This window comes from Scyliorhinus torazame, chromosome 14, assembly GCF_047496885.1.
Source record: "Scyliorhinus torazame isolate Kashiwa2021f chromosome 14, sScyTor2.1, whole genome shotgun sequence".
In the NCBI taxonomy this organism is placed as follows: Eukaryota; Metazoa; Chordata; class Chondrichthyes; order Carcharhiniformes; family Scyliorhinidae; genus Scyliorhinus; species Scyliorhinus torazame.
Genome location: NC_092720.1, coordinates 89,887,187 through 89,900,874, shown reverse-complemented (window position 1 = coordinate 89,900,874; position 13,688 = coordinate 89,887,187).

Below are 13,688 nucleotides of genomic sequence, written 5' to 3'. Positions count from 1 at the left end.
CTCCCTATCTCCCTGGCCGCCTCCCTTTTCCTGAGCTGGTGCACTAACATTCTGCTTGCCTTTTCCCCGTACTCATAAATCTCCCCCCCTTGCCTTCTTCAACTGTTCCACCGCTTTCCCTGTGGTCAACAGCCCAAACTCCTCCTGTAACCTCCGCCGCTCCCTCAGTAGCCCCACATCCGGGACCTCCGAGTATCTCCTGTCCACCTGTAATTTCTCCTCAACTAACCTATCCCTCTCAGCCCCTTCCGCCTTTTCTCTGTGGGACCGTATCGAGATTAATCCCCCTCTGACCACTGCCTTCAAAGCTTCCCAAACCGTCGCTGCAGAGACCTTCCCTGTATCATTTGTTTCCAGGTAGTTCTGGATGGACTTGTTAACCCGCCCACAGATCGCTTCTTCCGCTAGCAACCCCACATCCAGTCCCCACAGCGGGCTTTGTCCTCTCTCCACACTAACCCATAGGTCCACCCAATGTGGGGCATGATCCGACATTGCGATTGCTGAGTACTCCGTATCCACCACCCCCGGTATTAGCACCCTCCTCAGAACAAAAAAGTCGATGCGAGAGTATACCTTGAGGACATGTGAGAAAAAATAAATCGCCTTCGCCCTTGGCCGTGCAAACCCCCATGGGTCTACTCACCCCATCTGTTCCATAAAACCCCTCAATTCCTTTGCCGTGGCCGGCCTCCTCCCGGTCCTGGATTTTGACCGGTCCATTTCCGGATCAATGACTGTGTTAATATCTCCCCCCATAAACAGGTTCTGTGACTCTAAGTCTGGGATCTTACCTAACACCCGCCTAATAAATTCCACATCGTCCGAATTCAGAGCATATATGTTCACGAGTACCACCCGCACCCCCTCCAGCTTCCCACTCACCATTATGTACCTAACCCCCTTGCCTGACACGATTCTCCCTGCCTCGAATGCCACTCGTTTGTTGATCACGATCGCTAACCCCCTGGTCTTTGAGTCCAGCCCTGAGTGGAATACTTGGCCAACCCACCCCTTTCTCAATCTGGTCTGGTCTATAACCTTTAGGTGTGTTTCTTGAAGCATTGCCACGTCCCCCTTCAGCCCCCTCAAATGCGCAAACACGCGAGCCCTCTTGACCGGCCCATTCAACCCTCTGACGTTCCATGTAATCAGCCTGGTCGGGGGGCTTCCCAACCCCACCCTCCACCCCCGCCCTGCCAACTAGCCATCACCCTTTTTAGGCCAGCCTCTGGCTCGCGCCCTCCGCCTCCTCGAGCCCTCCCTCGGGCTTTTGCCGTTCCCGACCTCCCATTTGTCCCAATTAACAGTTCCTCCCCTGTCAGCAAAGCAGCTCCCCCTCCCTCCCCCTTAGCAACAAGACTAGAAACCCAACCCCCCAAGTCAAGCTCCAGCTTAACACCTGCTCCAGCTTAACACCTGCTCGCCTCCCACTGTGCTTCTGTGAGTCAGCTGACCCATGCTGACTTGATATCGCCCGCCCATGGCACCAAGCAGTCTGTCTCCCCATTGTTCTCTCCCCTCTCCCCCCACTTGGACAAACATATTAAAAGCATCACATTCCCCAGTAAACAAACATCAGAAAAAACAGTGAAGGAACAGCCACTTTAGGAAAAACAATACCCCAAAACAGAACCAGCCCCAACGACCACCCCCCCCTCTAACCAGCTCCCTGCAAGACAACGCAACCATTAGCCATCCAAACAGCTCCTTATTACACATAACACTACTTATACAGCCCAGCGCAACAAATCGCCACCACAGTACTCTCCAAGGTTTCAGTGTCTTTTAGTTCGCCTCCAGCCTCTTTTCTTTAATGAAAGTCCATACTTCGTCTGGTGTTTCGAAGTAGAAGTCCCGTTCCTCATGTGTGACCCGCAGACAGGCTGGGTACAACATCCCAAACTTCCTTTTTAAACCCCCTTCTTAAAGCGGGCCGTTTTTGCCCGATTAAACCCAGCTCGCCTCTTGGCCAAATCCGTGCCCAGGTCCTGATAAATGCACAGCTCACAATTCTCCCACTTGCTGCTCCGTTCCTTCTTGGCCCACCGCAGAACGTGTTCCTTGTCCAGGAATCGGTGAAAGCGTACCACCATCGCCCTCGGTGGCTTGTTCGCTCGGGACTTCTTCGCGAGGGCTCTGTGTGCTCTACCTACTTCCAGGGGCTGAGGGAAAGCCTCAGCCCCCATCAACTTCTCCAACATGTCCATCACATAAGCCCTCGCATCCGATCCCTCACTGCCTTCAGGGAGGCCGTCAATTCTAAGATTCTGCCTTCTGGACCTGTTCTCCAGGTCCTCCAGCTTCTCTTGCATTCTTTTCTGGCGGTTGTTCATCATCTCCACCTTGGTCTCCAGCACGGTTATGTATTCCTCGTGCTCGGACACCTTTTTCTCCACCTCCTGGATCGCTCTTCCATGGGTCTCTTGATTCTGCACAACTTGATCAATCGAAGCCTTAGTCGGGTCCTTCTTCAGCTTGGCGAAGCAATCTTCGAAAAACTTCACCAGCTGCTCCATCAACCACTGTGCCGTCTCCTCGTGGCCCTTGCTCTCCGCCATGCTCTCCCGCGTTACCGGCTCTGCTCGTGTCTTCCTTATAGGACTTTGTCTTCTCACACGGCCACTTCTGGTCCAATTCTCCATACAGCGGAGGGGGATTTCTCCTCATTGTCTCACGCTTCACCGATTTATCCCATAAAATCTGGAAAAAAACAGGGGAAAAAGATTCAAAAGTCCATCATAGGCGGGGGCTATCAAATGTGCGACCTACTCCTACTCCTCCATGGCCGTCACAGGACACAGGAAGTACTTCTCTCTCTATGGCTTTATTGAGCTGTGTCAAGTCGGCACGAATACGGATGGGCCTGTTTTGGGATTGGGACCATTCATAATACCATGTGGTTGGTCGTGTGACTGGGAAGATGACTCCCATGTTTGTCATCTCATCCAGCCACCGCGGTGCTTGTTTCACGAGTGCATGGGGAATCTTTTGTGGCATGAATAGGCACACGGATTGGTTCCCTCCCTCAGAATTATGCATTTTTTAGTCACCCCAATCCTGTGAAGAGCTTTGGAAACTCATTCTTGTACTTGGAGCCTGGCCCTTGTTGCTTGACCTTGTCAATTTTTGGTAAAAGGTTAAGTTCAACACAAGTTTTATGGGTTAGTCGTAAACAGTCCTGGTTGTGGACCACGCACAGGATCCCGTAGATCATTTGTACCTCAGTGTTGTCTGCAGAGTGCTTTTCAGCAAGAGTTTTGTGTCTCCTGCTCTGAGTAGATGGGTTGCAGGTGGCATCAGCTTCTGGGTTGCCAGCCATGGTCCTCTTACTTACAGAGCCGTAACACTGGCTCCTGTGTCTAATTAAAGCTTGTGAGATGGCCAAAATGTCTGCTTTCCAAATTGAAAATCCAAGATCTTTGTCTAAAACCAAGAAGCTTGGCTGTGTGTCTTCTTGGTATACAGTCTCCATCCCATGAATCATCTTTGGACATTCTGAGTGTTTAGATATTTTGTCCCTGCACAGTCTGCCAAAGTGCCCTAAGTTGTTACATTGAAATCATTGGGCTGAAATGGCAGGACATTGATTTTGCCCGTGAGGGTGCTTTGTTCTACAGTGCTGGCATGATTGCCGTATTGTTGGTTAGCCTATTGCTTCCCTTGGCCTGGAGTGTCCCCTTTCCTCCTCTTAAAATGGATCTGTGCTGCCCATGGAGTTCAGACTGCCTATCAATCTGGATAGCTTTCTCAAGGGTCAGTTCGTCCTTTCCTTGCTGCATATCTGAGGGTACATCTTCTGCTACTCCTCCAACTATTCTATCCCTGGTAAGTTCAGGTTTTAGGACTCGCGTTCTCAGCCTACAGCCATTCTGTACAGGTCATTAATGAATGAGCCAACAGGTCCCCCTGGCTGCTGTGCACATATATTAATCCTCTCGAGGATTTTGTTACTTCTTAGGTTAAAATAAACATCAAATTATTTTAATACTTAAAAAAAAAATTTAGAGTACGCAATTCTTTTTTTTCCAATTAAGGGGCAATTTAGCATGGCCAATCCACTGACCCTGCACATTTTGTTTGGTTTGTGGCGGTGAGGCCCACGCAGACATGGGGAAAATGTGCAAACTCCACACGGAGTGATCTAGGGCTGGGATCGTACCGGTGTCCTCCACGCTGTGAAGCAGCAGTGCTAACCACTGCACCACCGTGCCGTCCCATTTTAATATTTCTTCAAATTTAGCAGATGATTCATTGATTTCTTGTCTAGCATTAATATAATTCACCATCAGCCCTACCGAGTAAAGCAATGTGTCCACTTGTTAGCTTCTGTCATTTTATCCAGACTTGAAAGCAATCATGTATCGAAGGAATGTTTTTTTTCCCAAAGTCCAATACTATGTAATTGAACTGGGTCTTGGACAAGTCCAATCCGATCTGGAAGAGTGGATTTTTGATCCATGGTTAAAACATTAGAAAGTGTACATTCAATTTTAAGAAGTTGTTGAAATTCGAGATGGCGCCACCTTTGATTTGAAGACAATGGGTTTGCCTGCACTTGCCGGTTTTGGTGGGCTCCCGCTGCAATGACGCTCACGTTTATCTTTGGTAAAATTTTAAACAACGGCTGCTTGGGTTAACTAGCTGCAGACTTCTCCATTTAGCACTACATTTTAGGGTTGTGAAAGCGTTGAATCCTAGCCTTTGCTGGCCTTTAAAGCTGATCCTTCAGCCGCAATCCTTCAAACGCAATTAATGAATTAGGAGATGGATTTCTAAGTCTACAACTGAAGTGAGGAATTTAAAATGTCTGCCCTTAGCTTCCAAGCCTTTCTTTGGGAATTTCCCCTGGCAATTTACCTCTGTGCATCTGCTTTGCGAGCTTTTCTTCAGGGCACAATGCTTCTTCAAATTTTTATTTGTCTTGCAGCTTCTTAGTTTCTCTCTGCAATTTTTGTGAGATTTTGGGTTTTCCCATTCAAGCCACCATGCTGGAGGGTGTTGGACAACATTTGATAGGCCTTAATTAGTTAACTGTATGTTAGCTAATTAATTAGTTTTTAGTCTTAATCAGTTAACTATATGTATTTATTAACTACAAGAACGATGAACCTAAGGGTTCACACGAGGATCTGTCACCATGTTTGCTTGTGCACATGCTCTGACCAACATTGGAGTGGGTCATGTGTTTGTTTACATTTACTGTGTGGACAGTGCTGGACTCAGTCCCACATTAGCACTATATATACCAAACCTTTATACTTTACCCTATCACAAATCTCTCCTTTTGCTATGACGGGTACCTCCCCAGCCCCTTTCCAGGTTACTGTACTTGCTTAAAATTAATTACATCTATAACTTTTCTAGTTATGACGAAAGGTTGTTGAACTGAAACGTTGGGTAGAATTGAATGCCTCTCTCAGCGAGTTCAGAGGCAGGGGGTCGTGTGTGATGTGCAATCAATTGCACAAAGACTAAGGTTGGGTACAACTGTGGCTTTATTACAGTCAGATGCGTGGCCTCCTGCTGCAGCTGGCGAAATGGCAGCTGAATGGAGGACACGCATATTTATACTCCTCCTACTGGGCGGAGCCAGCCAGCAGGGGCTACCGGTGAACCTGTAGTACAGGTCCCACCTTACATCCCCTAATACAGGTGTACAGTGGTTCACCACATTCACCCCCAGTTAAAAATGAGTCCGGCGGGGGTGGTGTGGAACTATATACAGTATTGAATATTATTTACAGAGTCGTAGAAACAAAAAGATTGTCCATTTTGAAGGTCCAGTTAAAGGTTCAATCTGTCTGAAGCCTTGACATTCCACTGGGAGCGGCGTAACGCTGGCGGTGACGGTGGTGCTGGCCTGCTGTTAGATGACTCCGGGAGTGTGCCGGAATCTTCAACGTCCTCTTGCGTGGGCAGGGGAAGGAGGGATGGGCCTGGTGGGGACAATGATGGAAACGCCGGGGAAGGAGAGGATGGCGCCGGGGGTGTGTGTGTGTGTTCGGTTGGAAACTGATGGTGTCAGGTGCCTGAGGGAGACAATATCTTGGCGGCCGTCAGGGTACGCAGCGTAGGCATACTGGGGGTTGGCGTGGAGCAAGAGTACCCTATCCACCAAAGGGTCCGCCCTGTGGAGTCGGACATGCCTACGGAGCAGGACCGGTCCTGGAGCTGCGAGCCAAGTCGGGAGCGACAAACCCCGGATGTGGACTTCCTGCAGAAGATAAAAAGACGTTCATGGGGTGTGTTATTCGTAGCGGTGCACAGTAGTGACCGGATGGCGTGCAGTGCATCAGGGAAGACCTCCTGCCAGCGAGAGGCTGGAAGGTCCCTGGACCGTAGGGCCAGCTGGACGGCCCTCCAAACCATCCCGTTCTCCCTTTCTACCTGCCCGTTTCCTCGGGGGTTGTAGCTGGTCATTCTGCTGGAGGCGATACCCTGCTGAGCAGGAACTGACGCAGCTCATCACTCATGAATGAGGATCCCCTGTCACTGTGGATGTAGGCGGGGAAACCGAACAGAGCGAAGATTGTGTTGAGGGGCTTGATGACGGTGGCGGACGTCATATCCGGGCATGGGATGGCGAAGGGGAGTACTCATCGACCACACTGAGAATGTATGTGTTACGGTTGGTGGAGGAGAGGGGCCCTTTGAAATCCACGCTGAGGCGTTCAAAGGGGCTGGAGGCCTTCACCAGGCGTGCACGGTCCGGCCGATAGAAGTGCGGCTTTCACTCCGCACAGACCTGGCAGTCCCTGGTGACTGTCCGTACCTCCTCAACGGAGTTGGGCAGGTTGCGAGCCTTGATGAGATGGTACAGTCGTGTGACCCCCCGGGTGACAAAGGCTGTCGTGTAGGGCCCGGAGTTGGTCTACTTGTGCGCTGGCACATGTACCTCGGGAGAGGGTGTCTGGGGGCTCGTTGAGCTTGCCGGGGCGATACAAAATCTCGTAATTATAGGTGGAGAGCTCGATTCTCCACCGCAAGATTTTATAATTTTTGATCTTGCCCCGCTGCGTGCTGAAGGCTACCGACTGTTGGTCAGTGAGGAGAGTGAATCTCCTGCCGGCCAGGTAATGCCTCCAATGTCGGCACACAGCTTCAACGATAGCCTGGGCCTCTTTTTCGATGAATGAGTGCTGAATTTCAGAGGGCATGCCACGGGTCTGCCTGCCTGATTGAGGGTGGCGGCAAGGGCGACATCTGATGCGTTGCTTTCTACTTGAAAGGGCAGTATCTCGTCTACTGCGTGCATCCCTTCCTTGGCTACATCAGCTCTGATACGGGCGAAGGCCTGTTGTGCCTCGGCCATCAGGGGAAACTGGGTGGACTGTATGAGTGGGCGGGCCTTGTCCGCATAGTTTGGGACCCACTGAGCGTAGTAGGAAAAGAACCCCAGGCAGCGTTTGAGGGCCTTGGGGCAGTGGGGAAGGGGGAGCTCCATGAGGGGGTGCATGTGGTCGGGATCGGGCCCCAGAACTCCATTCTGGACCACATAGCCGAGGATGGCTAAGCGGGTCATGCTGAACACACTCTTCTCTTTGTTATCGGTAAGATTGAGGAGAGTGGCAGTGCGGAGAAATTTAGCGAGGTTGGCACGGTGATCCTGCTGATCATGGCCTCAGATGGTGACAGTGTCGAGGTACGGTAAGGTGGCCCGCAAACCGTACCGGTCGACCATTCGGTCCATCTCCCTTTGGAAGACCGATACCCCATTAGTGACGCCAAAGGGAACCCTAAGAAAATGGTAGAGACGACCGTCCGCCTCGAAGGCAGTGTATGGGCGGTCGGATTTACGGATGGGGAGCTGGTGGATGGCGGATTTTAGGTCAATCGTTGAGAAGACCAGGTACTGCGCAATCTGGTTAACCATGTCAGATATGCTTGGGAGGGGGTACGCGTTGAGCTGCGTGTACCGATTGATGGTCTGGCTGTAGTCCATGACCATTCGGTGTTTCTCCCCAATTTTAACGACTACCACTTGAGCTCTCCAGGGACTGTTGCTGGCCTCGATGACACCCTCCCGAAGCAGCCGCTGGACCTCGGACCTGACGAAGGTCCTGTCCTGGGTGCTGTACCGTCTGCTCCTGGTGGCGACGGGCTTGCAATCTGAAGTAAGATTGGCAAAGAGGGAGGGGGGTCGACCTTTAGGGTCGTGAGGCCCCTCACAGTGAGGGGTGGAAGGGGCCCGCCAAATTTGAGGGTGAGGCTCTGGAGATTGCCCTGAAATTCCAGGCCTAGCAATAGTGCAGTGCAGAGGTTAGGAAGGACGTAGAGACGAAAACTGTTGAACTCTACGCCCTGGACTGTGCGAGTGACTGTGCAGAACCCTCGGATCGGGACAGAGTGGGACCCGGAGGCCAGCGAGATCCATTGGTTGGCAGGGTGGACCGCGAGGGAGCAGCGCCTTATCGTATCCGGGTGTATGAAGCTTTCGGTGCTCCCGGAGTCCAGCAGGCAAGAGGTCAGATGGCCGTTGTTTTTCACCGTCGTCGAAGCGGTGGCCAGGTTGTGTGGACGAGACTGGTCCAGTGTCATCAAGGCGAGCTGCGGGTGATCGTCTCTGGTTTCAGACGAAGAGCGTTGGGGGCCCCGGTCGTGGAAGGTTGTTGGCGTCAATCCCCGTGGAGAAGGCAAGATGGCGGCGGCTGGAGATCCTGCGGGGAACAGAATGGCGGCGCCCATGTGCCGCACGTGGACTGAGGGGGAGAAGATGGCGGCGGCCACTGGCCGGGCGTGGTCCGTGGGGGTGAACAGAGCGGCGCCCATTGTGCGTTTGGCAGGGAGGAGGGGGCGATAGCGGCGACTGCGCGGGCCTGGCACACGGCGGCGAAGTGGCCCTTTTTGCCGCAAGCCTTGCAGATGGCAGCGCAGGCCGGGCAGCGTTGGCGAGGGTGCTAATGCTGACCGCAGAAATAGCATCGGGGACCCCTGGGGTGCGCAGTTTTGCATGTGGTGCAGGCGTATTGGCTAGGCAGGTCCCCAGCAGTGGCGGTCGTTTACGGGGTCCAGGAGGGATAGGAGGGGTGGGCCGCGCAGCTGGAGGGGTAGGCCTGAACATTACGGGAGCGACCGTCATGGAGAGCGCTAATTTTTTTGTGTCCGCTAGGTCGAGTGTGGCCCCTTCCAGCAATCGTTGTCGGATGAGGTCCGACACAATCCCCGTTACAAAAGCATCGCGTATGAGGAGATTAGAATGTTTGGCGGCCGTAACGGCCTGACAGTCACAGTCCCGGACGAGTGGGATTACGTCCTGCCAGGAGCCTTCGATGGACTCACCAGGGAGTTGAGAGCGAGTGGCGAAGAGTGTGTTCGCTTTCTGCGCGTAGTTCTCTTTGAGGAGTGCCATGGCTTCCGCGTAAGTTGGGGCATCCTGGATCAGCGGGAACACGCTTGAGCTCAACCTGGAAAACAGGACCTGTATCTTCTGAGCCTCCGTCGGTGGGGTGGTCGCTGAGTTAATGTAGGCCTCGAAGCAAGCTAGCCAGTGATTAAAGTCTTTTCTGGCGTCGGTAGATTGCGGATCCAGCTGCAGGCGATCTGGTTTGATACGGATGTCCATCCTGTATAAAATCTGACTGCAATAAATTGATGCACGATTAATTGCACAAAGACTAAGGTTGGGTACAACTGTGGCTTTATTGCAGTCAGATGCGTGGCCTCCTGCTGCAGCTGGCGAAATGGCAGCTGAATGGAGGACAAGCATATTTATACTCCTCCTACTGGGTGGAGCCAGCCGGCAGGGGCTACCGGCGAACCTGTAGTACAGGTCCTACCTTACATCCCCTAATACAGGTGTACAGTGGTTCACCACAGTGTGATTTTGGAGAAGGTGCAGGGGGTGGGGGGGTCCAGCCGCCCTCCGATCAATTTGGGGCAGGAAGGCTTGCGGAGCCTCAGCAACATGTGGAAGACTTGCCACCTGCAGAGGCCACTCAGAAAACCCTGCTTTGATTTCCAGCAGCCTACTGGAGGGTTTCTTATTCAGGGGCACTCTGTGCCTGAGCGAGAACCCAACATCAGGAAAGGGGGCTCTTCAGCAAGCCAGCCTTTACTCTTGTTTCCAAGCACCCCCCACGTCACCAATGATCTGTTCCCTGCCACATTATTCCACCCACACTCACTTCCATCCAGGTATTCATTGGCCCTGCACTAGTACCGGCAGGGACCACAGCACTCGATGGCATTACTGGTATTTGAAAGCGGTTGACCTCTGATAGGGACTCTTGCAGGCACGATATCCACCACATCTGGGGGCTTAGCCAGGAGGCCTGATGTTGTCAGATATGTTCCTGATTGAGACTCCAGTTTCCCATATTAAATTCCAGCTGTTAACTCTGTTTCTCTCTCCACAGATGCTGCTAGACCTACTGAGCATTTCCAGCATTTTCTGCTTTTATTTCAGATTTTCACCATCTGCCATATTTTGCTCTTACCAATTGGACCACAGTGAGTAATTTTGTACTGTATATGACCCAATATTTTGGCATGAGCGTGGTGCATGTTCCGCAGAACAGAACCAAGCTGGACAATGTCTGATTTCTTGAAAGCTGTCATGTTAACTTAATTTTAAAACATTTACCTCTGTCTCCCTATTTTAAAGGGGAGTTAATAGTGGTATCAGCAGATGAGGCCAAGTCTCCTCGTACAGCCATGTTTATGACACCAATGTGGCTACCAGAATGCAGATGAACAGAAACTCCTGAACATACCCATGATACCTGTACAGATCAAGCACTGTCTGACAGTACAATGCCCTTTCCGGTCTCCATAATAATTGGCCACATTTTCTACAATGCTGGTCTGAAACGAGACCTGAGCATGCAACATGGCAGAGTAAGAAGTTGAAACATCATTGACAAATTAGCACTAGCACCCGCAATGCTGACCATGTCCTAAGCTTTCATACTCTGTTCTCCATTTAATCAGCATTTGCCTGTCTCTTGCTTTATTTAATGAAAAACAAACAAACACTCTTCAAATTAAGTGTAGTGGATTGCACTTGACGGCTACATTTGACAGCCCCTGAAACTGGACCCAGGGATCATGCTGTGCCCATTGATAGTCACTTCATGCTATCTATTCATTTTGTTTCCTGTATTGTGCAGTGAATCATTGTTGGAAGCTTGTCTTGACGTGGTGTTAATGTTTTATTGCACATTTGTGACACCTAACCTACCGTTCCCAATAAGTGATTTATTTTCTAAAGGTGTGATGTTGGTTGGCTGTAGTGTTTTGCTTAAATAGACTGTTGGGAGTCTAATGACATTGAGATCGCTCTGGGTTATTCACTGCAAACATTCTGAATATGAGCAGCTAGTTGTGAGATTTTGATGGCTAATTTGCATTTATTCCAGGACATCCCATATCTGATACGAAAGGTGACATTTCTGTGTGTGTGGTGGGGGGTGGGGGGGGGGGGGGGGGCAGTGGTTGAAGGTTGCTGGAGTTAGAGTGGATAGAAACAAGCACCAAATTTTGCTTTAGTTATTATGATTCATACCTCACTTGTGTGAAAATAAATGTAGAAATCTCCATATAAATTCCCATATCATGAACTGCTGAGAAAGGAATTGTTTAAGGTGCTTCATTGATATGTTATATTCTTTAAAAAAAATAATTAAGTATGGCAAAACCAGGTAGTCAGCAAGGATGCCGGGGGGAGATTTAAGGCAAGAATTCTATTGGGTTGAATTTAATATTACAATAAATCTGTCAGGATTTTGTCCTCAGTACTTATCCCACCTCCAGCACCAGAAAACTATTTGTCATGAGTGATCCGATTCCAACTCCATTCTAACGGTTATATGTCTCAAGTTTGTTGTAAAATCAAATTTGATGGCAATTCTTACAACACTTGGAGCGCAGTTGGTAGGAGAGGAACAACGCAGCGAGGTAGAACGAACAGAACTGGACCCTTCCCAGGCTGCAGTGGCATGTTAATATCGACACCAAGATTTTTTATTTGTTTGAAACACAAATTGCACTGGCGTAGCAATTTAAATTTAAAAAAAGTAACACTGTCATTACCCTCCCGAGGATCTCGTGGAAACCATTGTCGATCTCCCCTTGGGACTCGTGGACTATGAGCTTCCCAGGTAGGGGGGGGGGAGGGGGGAGGCCAACCAGCTGGAGCTTGTTAGACCTACATATAAAGCCGGCCTAAGCAGGGCCCAGCGCTGTTGGTAGTCTCAACAGGGACTGGATTGGGAGAGAGTTAATGTCATGGATAGAGTATTGTATATAGTTCAATAAATCTTTGTTCCACTACCGCTGGCTTCCTCCGTTACTAAAAACACATTTCAGTTTGTTTTAGGTAATGATCTTGTCTTTTCGCAAGGAAGTGCAGGGTAATGAATTATTCAAGCCGGTAGTGAAAAGTGTTCCTAGTGACGGTTCTGAAAGTAATTATGCAGCACCTAAAGTTACAATGGCTTGCAATCTATCAGCTTTTTATCTTTGGTTGAAAGTTGGATCATTTACAAACATTGTTAACTACATATCCTTTGTGCGTCTTTAAATAGAACTGCAATTTGAATGTTTCCTTTACGTTCAGTGAAAACCATCTTTCCAGATGACAATGCTGAAGTCACCAATTCAGACAATTGCTTGTTCTCATGTAGACCACTAGATGGCACTCCTGCCACTATTAGTGTTCTTAACACCTATTTGCTAGAATTACTTTTGAAGTACAGTGGGGGCGATTGTCTGAGCCCCGCGCCGGGCCAGAGAATCGGCACAACTGCGGCACGACCCCACGACGCCGGCAGGCGATTCTCCGAGCTGCGGAGAATCGGTGCCATTTGCACCGGCGTGTTTGGTGCGGCGCCAGCCGCGGGCCGCTTGAATCGGCGGGGCTGCAGATTCTCCAGCGGATGGGCCGAGCGGCCATGCCGATACGACAGAGTCCCGCCAGCGCCGTACACCCCTGGTCACTGCCGGCGGGAACTCTGCGCGAATGGTCGGGGGGCGGCATGTGGGGGTGGGGGGGGGGGGGACGGGGGACTCCTTCACCAGGGAGGGGCCTCCGATGGGGTCTGGCCTGCAATCGGGGCCCACCGATCGGCGGGACGGCCTCTCCCCCCCTTACTTTCTGGCGTGGCCGGCCCCTGAACACCGACTCCATGTTGAGTCGGGGCCGGCATGCTAAAGAAGTTCCCTGCGCATGCGCAGGTTGGCGGGGCGTCCATTTGGCACCGCGAGAGGAGGCTGGAGCGGCGTGAACCACTCCAGCGCTGTGGGGGCCAGAATCTGTCACACCCGGGCCTGGTTCACGCCGTCGTAAAACGCGACGGCATTCACGACGGCGCAAACACTTGGGCTCCATATTCGAGAAACCAGCTCTTAAAAAGTGGAGGAATGTATGAACAGGTCATCTGATAGTGAATTTAGCAATTTACAAGTAAAATAGCAGCTGTAACTTCCAGCTCTATGAGATGAGTTATTTAAATTGCAATTGCTGATATAATTTTACACATGTATTGTGTTGTCATTTTTCAACGGGCTTCAACCTAACATAGTGTTACTTTAAAAATATTTTTATTCAGAAACCTTTTTCATTATAAGATAAAATAAAACAATAACATACACTAACTCCCATTTCAAAATAAACCTACATTTAACCTCCCCCTCCAACACGACCCCCCCATGAACAAACAAATCTTAGCAAAAATTATACCTCCCCA